We start from the raw sequence: 22,713 nt of genomic DNA on the forward strand, positions 1-22,713 counted from the left end.
GTGGCTTGTAGTAAACCGATCTAGCGTCCTTCTGTACCCTGACACTCGCCTTGAAGCCTTGGATCGGACTGCCCATTTCGCAGAGCACCTTCGGATACTTCTTGATAACCTCATCCGTTGATGAAAATCTCGCTTCCACACAGAAAATCTTACTCCAATCCAGTTTCAGTGAGCTCAACCAATTTCTTCCTGGTAAGGTAGACTTGTCTCCTTTTACTACTATTAGAGGCAAATTCTGAAATTGATCTTTATATTTCACCGGTACGGTGATACGACCTACCACAGCAATTTTCTCTCCCGAGTAGCCTCACAGCTCTATCTTGGGTTTCTCCAGTTGAAAATCACGCAATTTGTCGCGGTATAGTGACTCCGATACTACACTCACGGAGTGTCAATTTCCATTGGTATCTTGAATCCCGCAATATCTATGTGGATTTTGATGCTTTCCGAATCGCTGTCCGTTAACCTCGTGCTCCTGATGACGTGTAACTCTAACATCTCCTCGTCCTGTTGTTGTTCATCCATGCTATGTGGTCTCTTGGGATTTCTACTCATAGCTTTGAACGCTGGACTCATAGCTTTGGAAGCTGGTTTACCCTTCAGTCGGCATGTCTTCGCAAGCTGCCCAGTCTTTTTGCAGAAGAAACACTCTGCCTTCACGTATGGACAACTTTGAGCAATGTGTTGTCCCAGGCACCTATAGCACGACTTTGACGCTCTGTTAGAATTTCCAGTTTCTGAGACTTTGGGCCCCCACCGTCTTTTACTTTGAACCAGCAGGTGATTTACCTCGGTTGACTGACGACCGTAATCATTATTTAATTCTCGGGAATATTGTTTGGCCATGCCCATCGACCTCGCTGTCTGACAAGCAATCTCAAAAGTCAAGTCATCCGTCGCCAATAACTTCCTTCTGATCGCATCATTTTTCACCCCACAAACAAACGATCCCGTAATGCGCGTTTTTTATAGTTTCCAAAATTACAGTGCGTCGATAAATTTTTAATGCTACGATGTAATCACTGATACTTCATCAGCCTTTTGATTCCTAATCCTGAAACGATAACTTTCAGCAATTTCTAATGGTTTGGAGTTATAGTGCTGCTCCAGCTTCGTTAAAATCTTTTTAAGTGTTGTGTTCTTTGGCTCGTCAGGCACAAGCAGATTTACAAGGGTTTCATACAATGCCGGACCTGCCTCCGATAAGAAGATCGCTTTCTTACGTTCCAACACAGCCCGGTTCTGGACTGCATTGTCTGGAACTTCGATTATGTTATTTGCAGTGAAATATATTTCTAGCCGATCCACATATGTTTTAAAACGTTCCCGGTCGTGTCTATATTCCCCCAAATGTCCGATTACACCTGCCATTTTAATCTCTAGCTGGTCACACCGTGTGCTATATTTTACCCCGGATTTTGTAGCTTTTTTCCAAAGACAGAAACTTCCAAAGTCTCTCTGTCGGCTGGCTGAATCCTTCCCCAACAAAATTTAAGCTTTAAATCTTCCGTAAAAATCCAATCTCACCGCCAAATGTGATATATTCACTGAGCACAAGCACACACAGCTTCCTACATGGCAGGCAGCTCTCTCGGAAGCCTCCGGAAATCTATCTGGTTCTGTTTAATTATTAACTGTGCAATTGCAGTACACAATACATCCACATCCATAGTGTGGAGCTACAAACATTAGAAGCTTACAGACATTACACTCGTGATCTAGAGATGTGTGTTTAAACCCCACCATGACAGCTGATGAATTTAAATTCAGTTAATTAAATAAATCTGGAATAAAAAGCTAATATCAGTAATGGTGACCATGAAACTATCAGACTGTTCTAAAACCCCATCTGTTTCACTTATGTCCTATAGGGAAGGAAATCTTTAGAATTATGCTGTAATGTGGCCCTTTTTGATTTTTGCCTTGGATTTCTCTACCCTCTACTTTTACTTTTCTCCTTTCTAACAAGGGAAATTAGTGTTAAATCCAAGGAAGAGGCATATAAATTGGCCAGAAAAAGTAGCAAACCTGAGGACTTGGAGAAATTTAGAATTCAGCAGAGGAGGATGTTATACTCATAATAAATGGTCAGACTGAGTACTGTGTGTAATGAGCAAGTGTGACCTTAGCCCCTTTATTGTGGTTCCAGAGTGCAGGTACCTTGTGGGTGGCCTGCTTATATACTGTGCTCCCAAGGGATGCTGGAATCCCTTGGGACTCCAACAGGTAGGCCCTCTGGTGGACAGGTGTGATGCAGGTTACAAGGGGTTAAATCAACGTGAAGTCAACGATACACTTATTTACAAGGTGAGACGATCTGGGGCTTTGCGCTCCCTTGTTGATCGTCTCGGTACAAATGCTAGTGTGGTTGGGTTGGTCAGTTCTTCATTGGGCTGTTGGGCAGCCGCCTTTGCCGGGCTGCTGGGGATGGTGAGTTCTGTTTCATGGTCAACTGTGATGTCAGTTGCCACTTGTGTGTGTGTTGGAAGGTCAACGTTGGTGGTGTCCTCTTCAGGTTGTACATAGCTGTTGGTAAAATGCAGTTTAATTTGGTCCAAGTGTTTTCTGTGCATTTGTCCATTGGTCAGTTTGACCTGAAATACCCTACTCCCCTCTTTGGCTGTGACCGAACCAGTGAGCCATTTGGGACCATGTCCATAACTGAGCACAAACACAGGATCGTTGATCTCACTATCGTGTGACAAGTTTGTGCGATCATGGTACACACTTTGTTGATGCCGCTTGTCCTCCACGTGATCATGTAGATCAGAATGGACCAGAGAGAGCCTTGTTTTAAGCGCCCTTTTCATGAGCAGCTCGGCTGGGGAATCCCAGTGAGTGAGTGGGGTCTGGTGCGGTAGCTGAGCAGTACTCGGGACAACCAGGTCTGCAGGGAGCCTTCCAACATGCGCTTCAAGCTTTGCTTGATGGTCTGAACTGCCTGTTCTGCCTGGCCGTTGGATGCAGGCTTGAACGGCGCAGATGTGACATGTTTGATCCCGTTGGGGGTCATGAATTCTTGAATGGGTGAAGCACGGCCCATTGTCGCTGACTAGGACATCCGGCAGGCCGTGCATGGCAAACATAGCTCGTAGACTTTCAATGGTGGCCGTGGACGTGCTTACAGACATTATTGCACATTGAATCCACTTTGAGTAAGCATCCACGACAACCAAAAACATTTTGGCGAGGAATGGGCCCGCATAGTCTACATGGATCCTCGACCACGGTTTGGATGGCCAGGACCACAAACTTAGCGGTGCCTCTCTGGCTGCATTGCTCAACTGAGAGCAAGTGTTGTACTGGCACACACATGACTATAAATCTGAGTTGATGTCAGGCCACCACACGTGGGATCTGGCTATGGCTTTCATCATTACGATGCCTGGGTCGGTGCTGTGCAGTTTGCAAATGAATGTGTCTCTGCCTTTCTTGCGCACGACTATGCAATTGCCCCACAAAAGGCAGTCTGCCTGCAGGGACAGCTCATCTTTGCATCTCTGGAATGGCTTAATCGCTTCCTGCATCTCCACTGGGACTCTGGATCAGCTCCCATTGAGGACACAGTTTTTTACCAGGGACAGTAAAGGATCCTGACTGGTCCAGGTCCTGATCTGGCGGGCCGTAACTGGGGATTTGTCGTTCTCAAATGCCTCCATGACCATGAGCAAGTCCGCTGGCTGTGCCATTTCCACCCGGTGGTGGGCAATGGTAGCCATCTGAGAGCATCTGCACAGTTCTCTGTGCCCAGTCTGCGGCGGATTACATAGTTGTCTGCCGACAGTGTGAGCACCCATCATTGGATATGGACAGAGGCATTGGTATTAATCCCTTTGCTCTCTGAGAATAGTGATATGAGTGGCTTATGGTCAGTTTCAAGCTCGAACTTGAGGCCAAACAAGTACTGGTGCATTTTTGTTTACCCCGTAAACACACACCAGAGCCTCTTTTTCAACCATGCTGTAGGCCCTTTCGGCCTTGGATAAACTCCTAGATGCATACGCAACTGGTTGCAAAATTCCCGATTCATTAGCCTGTTTTAACACACAACCGACCCCGTATGACGACGCATCGCAAGCTAACACTAATCGTTTACATGGCTTATACAAAACAAGCAGTTTGTTAGAACACAGTAAATTTCTGGCTTTCTTAAAGGCAGCCTCTTGTGAATTCCCCCATACCCAGTCGTCTCCCTTGCACAGTAGCGCATGCAGAGGTTCTAGCAGGGTGCTTAACCCAGGTAGGAAATTAACAAAGTAGTTAAGGAGACCCAGGAACGGCCGCAGCTCTGTCACGTTCTGTGTCGCAGCGCATTCTTGATGGCCTCTGCCTTAGTGTTGGTGGGTCTGATGCCATCTGTTGCATAGAAACATAGAAACATAGAAAATAGGTGCAGGAGTAGGCCATTCGGCCCTTCGAGCCTGCATCACCATTCAATAAGATCATGACTGATCATTCACCTCAGTACCCCTTTCCTGCTTTCTCTCCATACGCCTTGATCCCTTTAGCCATAAGGGCCATATCTAACTCCCTCTTGAATATATCCAATGAACTGGCATCAACAACTCTCTGCGGTAGAGGATTCCACAGGTTAACAACTCTCTGAGTGAAGAAGTTTCTCCTCATCTCGGTCCTAAATGGCTTACCCCTTATCCTTAGACTGTGTTCCCTGGTTCTGGACTTCCGCAACATCAGGAACATTCTCCCTGCATCTAACCTGTCCAGTCCCATCTGAATTTTAAATGTTTCTGTGAGATCCCATCTCATCCTTCTAAACTCCAGTGAATACAGGTCCAGTCAATCCAGTCTCTCCTCATATGTCAGTCCTGCCATCCCGGGAATCAGTCTGGTGAACCTTTGCTGCACTCCCTCAATAGCAAGAATGTCCTTCCTCAGATTAGGAGACAAAAACTGAACACAATATTCCAGGTGAGGCCTCACCAAGGCCCTGTACAACTGCAGTAAGACCTCCCTGCTCCTATACTCAAATCCCCTAGCTATGAAGGCCAACATACCATTTGCCTTCTTCAAACCTGCTGTACCTGCATGCCAACTTTCAATGACTGATGTACCATGAAACCCAGGTTTCATTGCACCTCCCCCCTTCCTAATCTGCCGCCAGTCAGATAATATTCTGCCTTCGTGTTTTTGCCACCAAAGTGGATAACCTCACATTTATCTTCATTATACTGCATCTGGCATGCATTTGCCCACTCACCTAACCTGTCCAAGTCACCCTGCAGCCTTTTAGCATCCTCCTCACAGCTCACACCACCACACGGCTTAGTGTCATCTGCAAATTTGGAGATATTTCACGCAATTCCTTCATCTAAATCATTAATGTATATTGTAAATAGCTGGGGTCCCAGCACTGAGCCCTGCGACACCCCACTAGTCACTGCCTGCCATTCTGAAAAGGATCCATTAATCCCGACTCTCTGCTTCCTGACTGCCAACCAATTCTCTATCCACGTCAATAGATTATCCCCAATACCATGTGCTTTAATTTTGCACAATAATCTCTTGTGTGGGACCTTGTCAAAAGCCTTTTGAAAGTCCAAGTACACCACATCCACTGGTTCTCCCTTGTCCACTTTACTAGTTACATCCTCAAAAAATTCTAGAAGATTTGTCAAGGATGATTTCCCTTTCATAAATCCATGCCGACTTGGACCGATCCTGTCACTGCTTTCCAAATGCGCTGTTATTTCATCTTTAATAATTGATTCCAACATTTTCCCCACTACTGATGTCAGGCTAACCAGTCTATAATTACTCATTTTCTTTCTCCCTCCTTTTTAAAAAAGTGGTGTTACATTAGCTACCCTCCAGTCCATAGGAACTGATCCAGAGTCAATAGACTGTTGGAAAATGATCACCAATGCATCCACTATTTCTAGGGTCATTTCCTTAAGTACTCTGGGATGCAGACTATAAAGCCCTGGGGATTTATCAGTCTTCAATCCCATCAATTTCCCCAACACAATTTCCCACCTAATGAGGATTTCCTTCAGTTCCTCCTTCTCACTAGACCCTTGGTCCCCTTGTACTTCCGGAAGGTTATTTGTGTCTTCCTTCGTGAAGACAGAACCAAAGTATTTGTTCAATTGGTCTGCCATTTGTTTGTTCCCAATTGTAAATTCACCTGAATCAGACTGCAAGGGATCTACGTTTGTCTTCACTAATCTTTTTCTCTTCGCATATCTATAGAAGCTTTTGTAGTCAGTTTTTATGTTCCCAGCAAGCTTCCTCTCATACTCTATTTTCCCCCTTCTAATTAAACACTTTGTCCTCCTCTACTGGATTCTAAATTTCTCCCAGTCCTCAGGTTTGCTGCTTTTTCTGGCCAATTTATATGCCTCTTCCTTGGATTTAACACTATCCTTAATTTCCCTTGTTAGCCACGGTTGAACCTTCTTCCCCGTTTTATTTTTACTCCAGTCAGGGATGTACAATTGTTGAAGTTCATCCATGTGATCTTTAAATGTTTGCCATTGCCTACCCACCGTCAACCCTTTAAGTATCATTCGCCAGTGTATTCTAGCCAATTCACATCTCATACCATCGAAGTTACCTTTCCTTAACTTCAGGACCTTAGTCTCTGAATTAACTGTGTCACTCTCCATCTTAATAAAGAATTCTACCACATTATGGTCACTCTTCCCCAAGGGGGATCGCACAACATTGCTAATTAGTCTTTTCTCATTACACATCATCCAGTTTAGGATGGCCAGCCCTCTAGTTGGTTCTTCGACATATTGGTCTAGAAAACCATTCCTAATACACTGCAGGAAATCCTCCTCTACGGTATGGCTACCAGTTTGGTTAGCCCAATCTATATGTAGATTAAAGTCACCAATGGTAACTGCTGTACCTTTATTGCACGCATCCCTAATTTCTTGTTTGATGCTGTCCCCAATCTCACTACTACTGTTTGGTGGTCTGTGCACAACTCCCACACGCGTTTTCTGCCCTTTGGTATTCCGCAGCTCCACCCATACCGATTCCACATCATCCAAGCTAATGTCCATCCTTACGATTGCATTAATTTCCTTTTTAACCAGCAACGCTACACCACCTCCTTTTCCTTTCTGTCTATCCTTCCTGAATGTTGAATACCCCTGGATGTTGAGTTCCCAGCCTTGGTCACCCTGGAGCCATGTCTCCGTGATGTCAATTATATCATATTCGTTAATTGCTGCATGCGCAGTTAATTCGTCCACCTTATTATGAATACTCCTTGCATTGAGGCACAGAGCCTTCAGGCTTGTCTTTTTAACACACTTTGTCCCTTTAGAATTTTGCTGTCATGTGGCCCTTTTTGATTTTTGCCTTGGGTTTCTGTGCCCTCTACTTTACTTTTCTTCTTTCTATCTTTTGCTTCTGCCCCCATTCTACTTCCCTCTGTCTCCCTGCATAGGTTCCCATCCCCCTGCCATATTAGTTTAACCTCTCCGCAACAGCACCATCAAACACTCCCAGTAGGACATTGGTTCCGATCCTGCCTAGGTGCAAACCGTCCGGTTTGTATTGGTCCCACGTCCCCCAGAACCGGTTCCAATGTCTCAGGAATTTGAATCCCTCCCTTCCGCACCATTCATCTGAGCTATCCTGCAATTCCTACTCTGACTAGCACATTGCACTGGTAGCAGTCCTGAGATTACTACCTTTGAGGTCCTACTTTTTAATTTAATTCCTAGCTCCCTAAATTCAGCTTGTAGGACCTCATCCCATTTTTTTACCTATATCGTTGGTACCTATATGCACCACGACAACTGGCTGTTCACCTTCCCCCTCCAAAATGTCCTGCAGCCGCTCCGAGACATCCTTGACCCTTGCACCAGGGAGGCATCACTTCTAATTGCTGTGAAGGAAACCTCAGATAGACCCGTAAATATTTGGTCTGAAAGTGACTTTGCTATAAACACCATGCTCTCCCTGCCCCTATACCACAAAAATGACTATTGTACGATAGACGGTAGGGCCCTGGTCCATGGGCCCTGGTTACGCCTGCTCTGGTCATACCTTAAACATCGATCCCAGCCCTGCTTCATAGGAAAGGTAGAAGCCCATAGAAAAGGGGGTCCACATAGTGAGGGAAATTCCAGAGCAGACAGAGCAGCCAAGGATGCTGCGATTGATGGGGAGATAGAGGGTATAGTTGTTGAGCCCTGCAATGCTGTTAGCAAGGCCTCCCCAACAGATCACCTCGATTTAAAATTCCTGCAGTAGCAATACTGGTCATATGCTGTTGTAAGCACCTGGCACGAGGAAGGCAGACCCCTTCCTCAACCAATATCATACTAGCCACTGCCCTTGACTCAGATGAGCAGTTGCTGATGTTCAAAAGAAAACCAAATGCCTGCCCGTTGGTGTGTGTTCCGCCAGAGATGGGTCAGGAACTGCTCTCCCTCTTTCACTCCCACCCTATAGCAGGGCACTATTCGGCCTTGGTAACCTTCTATAAGGTAGCACCCACAGCTTGGTGGCCTTCCATGAGGGAAACAATTGACCAATACGTGGCACGGTGCCTACTGTGCCTGCAACACAATCCTCCCACATGCAATAACCAAGCCTTACTTCCAAGCGTACCTCCACCTCAAGGACCATGGACTCACCTCCAGATAGACTTCATTGGGCCACTTCCACAGGTGCAAGGCAATTTTTAGCATGCCCTAGTGGTGGTGGATCAATTCACTAAATGGATCGAAGCATTCCTCTGTCGCTCCAACACCGCAATCATGGCAGCCAAAACATTATTAAATTATGTGTTTTGTAAGTGGGGAGTACCAGTACAAGAGGATAACGATCAAGGTTCACACTTTACCGGTAAAATTTTTACCCACCTGCAGGAAATGTTGGGGATAAAACACAATTTACATATTGCTCACCACCCCCAGTCATCCAGAGGGGTCGAAAGGGGGAACAGAACCCTCAAGTTAATGTTAAAAAAATTGTGCGCGGACCACCACACTCAATGGGCTAACATGCTGCCATTGTGCTCAATGGCAATGAGGTCCACACCTCATAGAACAACAGGAGTCTCCCCATATCTATAATAACGACTTGGAACAATCTATATTAATGACTTGGGAGAAGGGACTGAGTGTAACGTAGCCAAGTTTGCTGATGATACAAAGATGGGAGGAAAAGCAATGTGTGAGGAGGATACAAAAAGTCTGCAAAAGGACATAGACAGGCTAAGTGAGTGGGCAAAAATTTGGCAGATTGAGTATAATGTTGGAAAGTGTGAGGTCATGCACTTTGGCAGAAAAAAATCAAAGAGCAAGTTATTATTTAAATGGAGAAAGATTGCAAAGTGCTGCAGTACAGTGGGACCTGGGGGTACTTGTGCATGAAACACAAAAGGATAGTATGCAGGTACAGCAAGTGATCAGGAAGGCCAATGGTATCTTGGCTTTTATTGCAAAGGGGATGGAGTATAAAAGCAGGGAAGTCTTGCTACAGCTATATAAGGTATTCGTCAGGCCACACCTGGAATACTGCGTGCAGTTTTGGTTTCCATATTTATGAAAGGATATACTTGCTTTGGAGGCAGTTCAGAGAAGATTCACTAGGTTGATTCTGGAGATGAGGGGGTTGACTTATGAGAAAAGGTTGAGTAGGTTGGACCTCTACTCATTGGGATTCAGAAGAATGAGAGGTGATCTTATCGAAATGTATAAGATTATGAGGGGGCTTGACAAGGTGGATGCAGAGAGGATGTTTCCACTGATGGGGGAGACTAGAACTAGAGGGCATGGTCTTAGAATAAGGGGCCGCCCATTTCAAACAGAGATGAGGAGAAATTTCTTCTCTCAGGGGGTTGTAAATCTGTGGAATTCGCTGCCTCAGAGAGCTGTGGAAGCTGAAACTTTAAGACAGAAATAGACAGTTTCTTAAACGATAAGGGAATAAGGGGTTATGGGGAGCAGGCAGGGAAGTGGAGCTGAGTGCATGATCAGATCAGCCATGAACTTATTGAATGGCGGAGCAGGCTCGAGGGGTCGTATGGTCTACTCCTGTTCTTATTTCTTATGTTCTTATGTTCTTATGTAATTATATCAGGCCATGGTGGGGAGGATCATGAGAACACCAGGCCAGCTAACACTAACAGGGATGAGTCCCCTGGCAATGAAAACATGTAGTTCCAAGTAGCTGAAACAAGTGGTAGATCACACCGATCAGATCAATCGATTTGTGGCCACCAAATTGGGGAAGTCAAGAAGACAAATTAAAAAGTACTTTGACAAGAAAGTACGTCCCTTTGAGTATAGTGTGGGAGACTCAGTAATGATTCCAAATGATGGGAAAAAGAAGCTGCCTTTGAGCCCGGGTGGTGGGGGCCGCATAAGATTATAGACTGATTGAACCCCGCGGTTTATTTGATTCAGTTACTGGGGGAAAAGCGCGTTAAGTACAATAAGTGGTTTCACATTAATCAGTTTAAAAACTGCCAACGAGTAAATACTGCACTGATCTTGTTTCGCACAGACCATGTTACGGATCCTCACGATTGTCAGGACGATGCCGGCCATGACCGAAGCCGAGGGAAGATGGGGAAGCGGGAGCTGCAGCATGACTCACCAACAGCATCAATCATCAATGTGCTTTGAGAAGCAACGATGCACTGAAGATATGGGAAGGGGAGAGTCTCCGCTGGAGATGTTATTGTATTATAGTAAATCCCCTACATGTCGCCTACACCTTACGAGGTGGGAACCAAGTCAGGCCATCCACTTTTCTCTCCCTCTCTCTCTAAATTTAAAACACATTATACAGCGATCATCCACCTCACAGAAACATAAACAGCAGATCTATCAGAACCCTCTCAATGTTTATGAAATGTAATCCCTGAGGAGATACACCATATGAGGGGTCAATAAGGATATTTCCCCCTCAAGGTGGGGAGTTTGTAAGAATAAAAGTGTTCAGTAATAAATTTGATTCTGTGTATATATAAATGTTGAAATTGTAGACTATACGAAAAGACAGTTTCGAAAGATTCAAAATGGAAGCTCTCAGACCTCCAGCATGCTGTTTGTGTATTGTGTTAATTGGAAAGCCATTAATCTAATCAAGGAATGCCTCCAGACAGACACATGGATGAGGAGAGCCAATAAGGAACTGCCCTGGGACCAAGATCCAATCCTGGGGCTTTCTGAGGAACAATAGCTTTGAGAGGTATAAGAACTCAAGCCAAAGTGTTTTTTTTCTTCTTCTCCTTCTCTCCTAAGTACACAGCAGACCTCCTGCTGAAGACCAGCCGAAACAGCAAGCCGTGTGCTCAGCCAGCGGAAAGTGACGTATACCTTTTTATAAATCATTATTGTAACATTGTATCTGTTGTAACTAAGTAAATCCGTAGGGTCACTGACGACTGCTGATAAATGTGCATGTGTGTGTGTTTAATAAACTGTTCCGAATTGTTTTAAAAGAATCGTCTCGCTGTCAATTTAATCCCAGAGATTTTTAAATCTTACACCATCGTCAACCACCCCCAGCACCCCTTCCCTTCCCATGGCACCTTCCTGTGAAAGCGCAGGAGATGCAACACCTTCCCCTTTCCCTCCTCCCTTCCCACTGTACAGGGCCCCAAACACTCCTTCCAGGTGAAACGGTGATTTACTTGTACTTCGTTCAACTTAGTATACTGTATCCAATGTTCATGATGCAGTTTCCTCTATATTGGGGAGACCAAATGCAGATTGGGTGACCGCTTTGCGGAGCACCTCTGTTCAGTCCGTAAGTGTGATCCCGAGCTTCCGGTCGCCTGTCACTTTAATTCTCGGCTCCACTCCCACTCTGATCTCTCTGTCCTCGGCCTTTTACACTGTTCCAACAAAGCTCAACATAAGCTCGAGGAACAGCACCTCATCTTTCGTTTAGGCACTTTACATCAAGTTCAACAATTTAAGACCATGACCCTTGCCCTTTTTTTGTTTTGCTTCTCTTCTTTTCTGCTTTTTTCTCTCTTTTCCATGGCAGCTAGTGATGATCCATTTACACCCTATCTAGACCCATCTTTTGTTTCTTAACTTGCCTCATAACCATCGCCTTTTGCTGTGCACCATCATCCCTTTTGTCTCTTAATCGCTTCTGTCATCCACCCTATCACAGACCTTCCCTTTTGTTCTTTCCTCCCCTCCCCCTTTCCCTGCCCCTATACTTAAAAACCTGTTACATCTCTAACTTTTTCCAATTCTGATGAAGGATCATCGACCTGAAAAGTTAACTCTGTTTCTCGCTCCACAGATGCTGCCTGACCTGCTGAGTATTTCCAGCATTTTCTGTTTTTATTTCCAGCATCTGCAGTATTTTGCTTTTGTATTCCACCACAATCTCATGGCCTGGCATTTCCTTCACTCTACCATTACCATCAAGGGGATCAACCCTAGTTGAATGAAGAATGCAGCACCAGTCATACCTAAAAATGAGGTGCCAATCTGGGGAAGCTGCAACACAGGACTACATGCATGCTAAACAGCAGAAGCAACATGCTATAGACAGGGTTAAGCGATCCCACAATCAACGGATCAGATCAAAGCTCTGCAGTCCTGCCACATTCAGTTGTGAATGATGGTAGACAATTAAACAACTAACAGGCTCCATGAATATTCCCACCCTCAATGATGGCGGAGCCTAGCATGCGAGTGCAAAAAACAAGGCTGAAGCATTTGCAACCATCTTCAGCCAGAAGTGTGGAGTGGATAATTCTTATTGGCCTTCGCCTAGGTTTCCTACCATCACAGAAGCAGTCTTCAGCCAATTTTATTCACTCCACGCGATGTTAAGAAACAGCTGAGCGTACTGGATACAGCAAAGACTATGGGCAGTGGCAACATCCCGGTTGTTGTGCTGAAGACTTGTGCTCTAGAACTAGCCACGCCTCTAGCCAAGCTGTTCCAGTACAGTTGCAAGATTGGCATCTACCCAACAAAGTGGAAAATTGCCCAGGAATGTTCTGTGCACAAAAAGCAGGACAAATACAATCCAGCCATTTGCCGCCCCAACCTGTGGAATTCTCTACCACAGAAGGCTGTGGAGGCCAAGTCACTGAAGGAGATGGATAGATTTCTAGACACAAAAGGCATCAAGGGGTATGGGGAAAAAGCGGGAATATGATGTTGAGATAGGGGATCAGCCATGATCATATTTAATGGTGGTGCAGGCTCAAAGGGCCGAATGGCCTACTACTGCTCCTATTTTCTATGTTTGTCGATGCATAACTGTGTAACTGAGTGACGTTTCAGAAGTGTTCATGCATTATTATGCATTTCTTTTATATCCCAGTCATTTCTGACAAGTAATTTCTTTTGAAATAGAGTTTGTACATGACGAACTAAAAACTTTTAATTCATTCTACCGTAAACAAACTTGCAGAATTGGCATGTAAATGACAAATGAATTTCAATATAGGTAAGTGTTAGATGGTGCATTTTTGTAGGAGGTATAAGGAGCTTACCTACACCTTGGAAAATAAGCGTTTAAATAGGACACAGATGCAAAGGGATCTAGGGGTATAGATTCACAAATCATTAAAAGTAGCAATGTAGGTCAAAAATGCCATAAAAATGCAAATAATGCACAGGGTTTCATTTCTAGAGGAAAATAATTCAAAAGCAGAGAAGTTATGTTAAACTTGTATCGATCCTTGTCTGATTGTCTCATGATATCAGACAGTGTGGTGGCAGTATGGCATTACTGTATATATGCTTTTAAGTGGTTGCTGCTGCTGGTGAGAGACCATCAGCGGCAGGTCGGGGCCATAAAAGGAGCGGTAAGCAGCGGCCTGGAGCGGTGTGTTGGCGTACCATTGCAAGGTACAGCGCGAGCTGGTGCAGGAGGGCAACAGCAGCGAAGAGGGCGACTGGATTGGACGTCATCAAGGTCCAGGTCGGTGATTGGAGCGTGGGCAGGTACAGCAGGAGCGGCGAGGTTGGGGCACAGGAGTGGTGATTGATCGTGGAGCGTCGCGATCGGGGCCCAGGAGAGGCGGGAGTTTGGGGCCAGAAGAGGCGTGGGCCCAGGGGCAACACAGGCCAGCCCTCACTACGATTGTGTGCGCACTAGGTCCATGCAGCAGAGTTGGTCTCCAGTTGTCTCGGTTAATCCTTGCCACTGGACCAAGACCTAACGCTGTCAAGCCCGTATGGTGGCTGGCGTGCAACGGCCATCACACCTTAAAAGAAATTCACGCACAGGCAGCTTCCACCCTTCAGGATGTAGTACGGGACCTGAATATTTGGTCCTTCATTGAAACACCTGTGAACTCATCCCTTTTTGGCATGGAAGCATTCATCCTCAATACGAGGGACCACCTATGATGATGATGATGATGAGTCTATTCTCAATCATCAGCAAAGTCAGCCCCAGGACATCGCTGCAGGAGTTCGTCAGGGCTGTGTACTAGGCCCAACCATCTTCAGCTGCTTAATCAGTGACCTCCCCCCATTATGTCAGAAGTTGGGATGCTCGCTGATACTTGCACAGTGTTCAGTGCCATTCGCAACTCCTCAGATAATTAAGTCCATGCTCACATGCAGCACGACCTAGCGACATTCAGGCTTGGGCTGATAAGTGGCAGGTAACATATGCACCACACATGTGCCTTGCAATGACCATCTCCAACAAGTGAGAGTCTAACCATTGCCCCTTGACATTCAAAGGCATTACCATTGCCGAATCTCCCAGCATCAATATCTGAGGGGTCACCATTGACCATACACTTTACTGGACCAGCCACATAAATACTGAGGCAACAAGAGCAGGTCAGAGGCTGAGTATTCCGCTGCAAGTGTCTCACCTCCTGACTCCCCAAAGACTTTCCACTATCTACGAGGCACTATCTATGATGGAATGCTCTCCACTTGCCTGGATGAGTGCAGCTCCAACAACACTCAAGAAGCTTGAAACCATCTAGGACAAAGCAGCCCGTTTGATTGGCACCCCATCCACCACCTTAAACATTCACTCCCTCTATCACCGACGCACCATGGCTACAGTATGTACCATCTACAAGATGCACTGCAGCAACTCGCCAAGGCTTCTTCGGCAGCACCCCCCAAACCCGTGACCTCTACCACGTAGAAGGACAAGGGCAGCAGGTGCATGGGAATACCATCATCTGCAAGTTCCCCTCCAAATTTCACATCATCCTGACTTGGAAATATATCGCCGTTCCTTCATCGTCCCTGGATCAAAATCCTGGAATGCCCTTCCCAACAGCAATGTGTGAGCATGTTTAGCACACGGACTGCAGTGGTTCAAGAAGGTAGCTCACCACCATCTTCTCAAGGGCAATTAGGGAATGGCAATAAATGCTGGCCTTGCCAGTGATGCCCACATCCCAGGAACAAATTTTAAAAAAGATGAATGGAAAGCAATCCCTAGATGCAGGCATAAGTCTGCAGACAAATTATATTGCAGAGCATTACCTAGCCTCTTCTTTGATGGTTGCTGTTGGTAAAATGGTGTTGCATGAGATACAGTGCCACTCCACAACAACAACAACAACTTGTATTTATATAGTGCCTTTAACGTAGTGAAACATCCCAAGGCGCTTCACAGAATAGATCAACACTGCAATGTGCCTGCAGGAAGGGGCAAGTATGTTACCCACCATAGTTGACTGTTACTGTCCCTGCACATGTGCAAGCCCTATACTGCGTAGTACCCACATGTGTCCTTGCAGCATATGGCACAGCTTAGCACCTACTCTTCTGCTGGCCCAGACACTGCGAAGGCAGATTCCTGTGGTCATTCCCAGCCAACTTTGTCAGAGCCTGCAGTAATGATTGATGGCATCTTGACATGCCCTGTTTCATGCAGTACCATGTAAAGCCTTAAACATTCACTCTCTCCACCACCGGCGCACCATGGCTGCAGTGTGTACCATCTACAAGATGCACGGTACAACTGGCCAATGTTTCTTCGGCAGCACCTCCTAAACCCGCAATCACTACCACCTAGAAGGACAAGGGCAGCAGACACATGGGAACACCATCACCTCCAAGTTCCCCTCCAAGTCACATACCATCTCCTGACTTGGAAATATATCGTTGTTCCTTCAACGTCGCTGAGTCAAAATCCTGGAACTCCCTCCATAACAGCACTGTGGGAGTACCTTCACCACACAGACTGTAGTGGTTCAAGGCGGCAGCTCACCACCACCTTCTCAAGGGCAATTCGGGATGGGCAACAAATGCTGGCTTTGCCAGCGACGCCCACATTCCAGGAACAAATTTTAAAAAGCCTATGTTGTGATTGGGTTGCTTATGAAAAAACTTCCAGCGTAATGTTCAGTTAGGCGTTCACATTTCATTGTGATGCCATCGATAGTTTGCTAGCATGGTCTTCTTTGGGAAGAAGAGCGTAGATCAATACAAATGTCTCACAGAGCAGGAGCACAGAGAACACCTCGCCAGCAGCCTGCCCTGCCTGGTATCCCTCCACAGCTCCTCCTTTTTTTCCGAACATGTCAGCTTAGAGGATCCCTATGGCAACCTGTCTGGTGACAATCCCAAACCAACCCCCCTCCTCTTTACACATTTCTTTGTCCTTTTTATAGTTCTGCAGGCTTTCTTTAAAGGTTTTTAAAATATCATCTAATAGCCATCTATTAAGCTGATTGCAGCTTAATTAGCCGATCAACAATTAGCGATAAGGAATAAAGGGGGTGAAATTGGGTGCCATTGCACCTTCCTGGGGAGCACTAACGGGGTGCAAATGGCTTTGCGACTGGGTGGGGTGCTGACATCCACACCCCCATATTTGGCAGGAGTTTTGTGGTGGTGCTACGATGGTGCGCCCCGATCGCCTTCGCTTGGAGATCGTGACATCATCACCATGCGCATCACTCTGGTAGCGGCCCAAACCCGAAATTAACTTCCATCCCCTGCAGCAGTGCCGGGCGAAAACATCGACAGCTGCAGGAGGCGTGCATCAGGCGGGCAGCCACTTCGGGGACGATAATTAAAGGTGTGGTGGCCAAGGTAAATTTTTTTTAAATGACCTTTCTTGTTCTCGTTTTTTTCGCGGTTTTCTGCCCGCGATCAATCAGCCCGGCACTCTGCTTGAGTGCTGGACTGATTGCTCAGGATTGCGGCTGCCTTGGTGGCCCAGCTAGGTACTTTTTATATAGCAAAGAGATGGCCAGTCTCTTTAAGGGAGGGAAGGAGCCTTTGAGTGTGGCAGCGCTGCATGGCCCAATGTGCTGCTGAAATCACGGCCCATCTGCTGCCGTTAGCACTCCAAGAAGGACGTGGATGCTTGATTTAGCTTCTTGGAGCACAAACAGAAATTTTTTTTAATGTTTGAAATCGTTAGGGCGCTAACATTTAAAAATTAGTGCCCCGAACGGGACAGTAGTGAATTTTTCCCCATAAAGTTCTTTCCGTAACTCCTGTTTGAATCGTTATACCATCACAGCCACTATCAATTGAGTCAATACACTCACGTTGTTATTTGATTAGGATTGCAATCTCCACAGCTCTTGAATTGAATAGATCAGTTGCCAATTGACCACCCACCAAGTTCCTCTTCAGTTTAAGAGCTTGAATAGTGAAATAATATAACATCAAGTCTAAGCCTGTTCAAGTTTCTAAGGATTCCTTTTGCATGGCTATTAATTCCCCTGAGACAGAATGAAATAGTTATGATTCCTATCACATGAGCTGTGAATTAATAGAAGGAAAGGAAAAACACTGGGCTCTGGAGCAAAACAACTATAGAGGTAGCTATTACCTTCATTTTCCAACAAGAGTCAAACAGCAAAACCCAATCATGAGTTTATTGCAATCAAATTACCATTGCTATACAATTAGAGAAGGAAACATTTGCCCCATGCATAGTTGTACAGCCACTGGAAATTTCCACAGAGCTTCTCCCACTCCGCCATAATTTTGGTGGCAGTTCATCAGAAACTTTGTTTCCACCCGTAAACTCACATTTAAAGTTACAGCGACGGAGCGGGAGAAGTTCCGAGGAAATTCCTGGCCATAGTGATAATAGACAAACTAATATATTAGAATGGAAATACAAATCCCACAAAGGGAAAATGGTCTTCCAGAAAAGAGTCAGGCAGGAAGACACAAACTTTGTAATATCCTTTTTAAATTGCATTGTCAAGCAGCTGGGTATACCTCCCCGACTGCCTATGCTCAAATAGTCCACTGATTCATTCACTTACGTCAGCCATGGCTCAGTGGGTCGCACTCTCACCTCTGATTCAAAAGGTTATGGGTTTAAGCCCCACTCCAGTGACGTAAGCACAAAAATCCAGACTGACTCTCCAATGTACTACTGAGGGAGTGCTGCACTGTCGGTCTTTCATCTGAGTTGTTAAATCGAGGCCCTATCTCTGCTCTCAGGTGGACATAAAAGATCCCATGGTGACACAAGAGCAGGGGAGTTGTCCCCAATGTCCTGGATAATAGTTATCCTCAATCAACATCACAAAAACACATTATCTAGTCATTATCATATTGCTGTTTGTGGGAGCTTGTTGTGTGCAAATTGGCTGCCATGATTTCAACTGTGTTTCAAAAGTACTTCATTGGCTGTAAAGCACTTTCAGAGGTCCCGAGGTTGTGAAAGACGTTATATAAATGCAAGTCCTTCTATCTTTATGTGCAACTTTCTGTTCAAAACCAATGATATTAAATGCAGCAATGTTGTGTGTAAATGGAGTATAGTGGTAAAAGTGCGTGCAAAGGTAATCTCAATATCTTATCAGTATTATGCAAAAAGCATTATACTAACCAAACAACTCCACTATCACACAACGCCACAGAATACCATGGTTAATGAGACTACTTATAATATAATTTGGTTTATAAGCTATTTTACATCTTGTTTCCCCATTCCCTAGAGGTATTCTTGATGCATGCAACATATTCCAGCTAAGAAGTTAAACAGGTGACTTGTTCTGAAGCTCCTCAGGGCTGATCTGAAACTGGATGAAAGGAGATGTGCAAGAGTGAGCAGCGTGACTTTCCTTCCTTTACTGTAATCTCTATTCCGTGAATTCCTTCCCCTTCCCCTGTTGCTAGCGCAGTCAAAATCAGCAACTTAACGGGGAGATTATCAGTGGCTCGGCTGGGTGGAAATGGGGCGCTGGAGTCCCGGAAATCGCGAGACAGAACTTACCGCTATGTTCCTGTTCCCAATCTGGCCAGTGCCATTCTGAAAGGGACCTACTGCTGGGCAGCTGGAGCACCTGCCTGCTTCAGGCAGTAGGCTTTTTTAATATGCAAATCAGGGTCCTATGCTATATATAGGATCTTGGTTGCTTACCAGTTTTATCTGGTGTACAGCTGAAGAGAACCAAAAAATAAAGTTTTAAATGATTTTTGTGGGGCCAGGAAGAGCAGGGGTGTTTCTATATACTCCACTATAATAATGTGGGCTGCGGCCACTCGAGCCTGTACTCACTCTCCGATTTCTATTCCATTCCCACTGTCCTCCACGGTGTTGAGGGAATGATAGTCCATTCTCGGGATGCTGTCCAGTGCTGCTTCTGGCTCAACACTGCCACATTGCAGCAAGGTCTGGGGGGCGAAGTGTGTTGGAGGGGCGGGCCTGAGGGCTATGTGCCTAGGTGCGGGGAGTGTTCAGAGTGGGGTGGACGGGTTGACTGCGCAGATGGTGGTTGGTGGATGTGGTGTGGTTGGCGTCGCGGGGGCGTGGTTCCGGGGTGGCCGGGGCTGGGGGCTCTACATCCGGGGGTGTTCGGCATTTGGGAAGGATTCTGACGGGACGGGGTGGGTTCGGTGCAGGGGGAGTGTTCCCGGTGTTGGGTGGGTCCGGAGCCGGGAGGGGTGGGGGGGCACGCTTTTGGGATGGGGGGTGGGCTGTTTGGGGCTGGGATTGGGAGAGACTTCTTCACTCGGGGAGTTGTTGGCCTGTGGGGTTCCCTGCCGCGGAGAGTTGTTGATGCCAGTTCATTGGATGTGTTCAGGAGGGAGTTGGATGTGGTCCTTGCGGCTGGGGGGGGCGTGGGGGGGAGGTGCTGGAGTGGGTGATCAGCCATGATCTTGTTGAATGGCGGTGCAGGCTCAAAGGGCCGAATGGCCTACTCCTGCACCTATTTTCTATGTTTCTATGTAACACCTGTAGAGGTTCATGAGTGCTATAGGAAGAGATCTTATCCCCAATTATTGCCTTCCTGCCACCACTGACTAAATTAATTTATCCCACCGAAACTGACAAATCCAAATCCTAGAGAAGTCTGACCACGAATGTCAGCGGTGACTGGGATTTACTCAGTTTCCTTAGCTGAAAGTCTAACACTTTAGTGTGCCTCAGTCAGTCGGCCCCCCCTCTGAGAAACTCTTTAGTTTAGAAAATTAAAGCCAAAACAATCAAAGCTGTCAAAATTTGGAGTCACTACGGTGGCTGACAAATAATAGGGACTGTTGTGTGCAAAAGATTTGAACCGGTATACAAAAGGTGACTGATATAAAAAATAAAACATTTGGGGCTGAAATTCATTTGCTAACATCAGCTGACAATGCCGGCGGTAAGCGTTGATTGGCGGCAGCGGTTTCGTGGCTGGATTGACACCTGGTGCGAAATTCGGTTCTGCTTTTTCAAGGCCATAAAGAATTGTCGCCCCGCCGACTACCACCATGGAAATCATGATGTCTCACCAAATTCATTTTTGTCGCCTCACTTACCAGCTGGCGGCCAACTCGTCACAAAAAGTTGGTGTTCACAAGGCGGGTTAGGATTCTGGGGTGGTATTTAAACGGAGTTGCAGCCAGGGCACAGAGGTCGCAATCAGTGCAGTGTTTGGTCCTCGCACAGTGCGTAGGTGTTGACGTGCTATGCCTGCTAACAACTCAGCTTGACTACTGGGATTTCCCAAAGATTGGTGGGCTTCAGGTTATTGACATTGGCAATTGGTATCTTGCTGTTACCTCTGCAGCTCAATGGGAGTAGTGATGGCACACCACGTCGTCCTGCGGTGAAGACTTCAAAAATCAAAAATCCATTTATTTAACAGAAAAACCATAGTATGCTGTAAAATAACACAACATAATGCCATAATCCTCAGCAAATAATCAAACCCACACGACCCCTTCAAACATTCCCAGTGACATCCAAGTATAACGATTTACATGAGTTCATTTTCCAACAAGGTAGCCATCTCTGGGGACTATCAAACAATTGTTTGCTGGTTCATCAAGTGAAACTATTTGCATGAGTTCAGATTTAAACAAGGTTTAATCTGTGGCCACCATCCCCCAGTTGTTTAATGGGTTTTGCTGAGTCCTTTCCCACCCCTTCCCTTCTCCCCCCTGCCATACCTACTGCTTCTCCTCAATGTTGTCTCAGGGCCTGCAGCAAGGCTGGTAGCCAGTTGCTCACTTTGAGCTGCAGCCACACATGATGGCCTAGCAGGACGTCCCTGACCAGCTTAGGCCCTGGAAGGCCCGACTGCGGACTGCATCACCTCAGCATGGGCGGCAGCACTCTGGTGTGGATGGGTTGCAGAGAACGGCAGGCGCAAAGGCGGAATGATGTTGTCCGGAGAGAGGACATAAGGTTCCAACAGTCCTGACATGCTGCTACTCCACCAGGGCAGAGCCTCAGCATCTGGAGCAATCTGGGTGAGCACAGATTGCTGCCCTGCTTCGGCAACGTTAGGTCCCTGTTGAACTGATGGAGCCACTGGTGCTCGATGGCTATGGTAAAGTCAGCCATAGCCCATGCTACTATGTCTGAGAACCCATGGTCACTTGTTGCATCTGACATCCATTGGTCTCTACCAAGGATGGGCTCGGTGGGCTGCTGAGAGGCAGGTGCAAACCTTGAGGTGGACTCCTCCATTCTCACAGCTAGTGCACCAAGACTCATGGACACCCTTGCCAGTGCACCCAGCAGATTGCGGTGCAAACCCTTAATTTGACTTCATCATCAGAGTGCTGCTGAGCATCACTCAGGTGCACGTTCACCCTCCTGGGAGCAGGCCCCCCGGACTTCCCTCCCCTGTGGCTTGGCTGCAGGCCGCTGAGTACCGGAGCATCATCCACCTCCGCCTCCCCAACCACGCCTTCCTCCCGAAAGCAGCTGGCTCCGCTTTCCAAGGCCACTGTCTTCTGTGTGACATAGAAGTGACCTCCTCCTCCTCCTGTGCAACACCTCCCGCAGTTGAAGGCGGATGTGCAGGCTCCAGTCTATCTGGTTGATCAGAAAGCCAGAGAAGAGGGTTACCTGCAGGGAAGGGGGCCAGGACCGGGAAAGGCATTTGGAAATGCTAGTCTCAGGGTAAGAGCTGAAGGATTGTGATGTCAAGGCTAAATGGTCTGCTAAATGCTGCAAAGGAATTCAACATGCCGTCACTGTCCCAAGGGGGTTCGACTTCATCCACCGCCAGCGCACCAACTTGAGGGCCCATCAAGGCTGTGATGCGTTCCTCCAACGCAATAATGGGCTGGAGGTCAGGGTCCCCGCCTCTGGTCCACATCTGCTCCCTTCAATTGTGGGCGAGCTTGGCCTGCAAGATTACAGAGAACATCAGAGTTAGTGTTCTTCTATCGGTCTGTCCCAAGTACCTTATATAGTTGAGTACCTGTTACTGTATGAGATTTTTCGCAGGTTGAGAAAACTTAGATTAGCTGCGTGTCCTTGATTTACCAATGCTTAAAATAGGGGGCCAGGATCTAACAGTAACGGTGAAGTTACCGTCTTCCACACGCATATGAGTGA

This window comes from Pristiophorus japonicus, chromosome 1 (genome assembly GCF_044704955.1).
Source record: "Pristiophorus japonicus isolate sPriJap1 chromosome 1, sPriJap1.hap1, whole genome shotgun sequence".
In the NCBI taxonomy this organism is placed as follows: Eukaryota; Metazoa; Chordata; class Chondrichthyes; family Pristiophoridae; genus Pristiophorus; species Pristiophorus japonicus.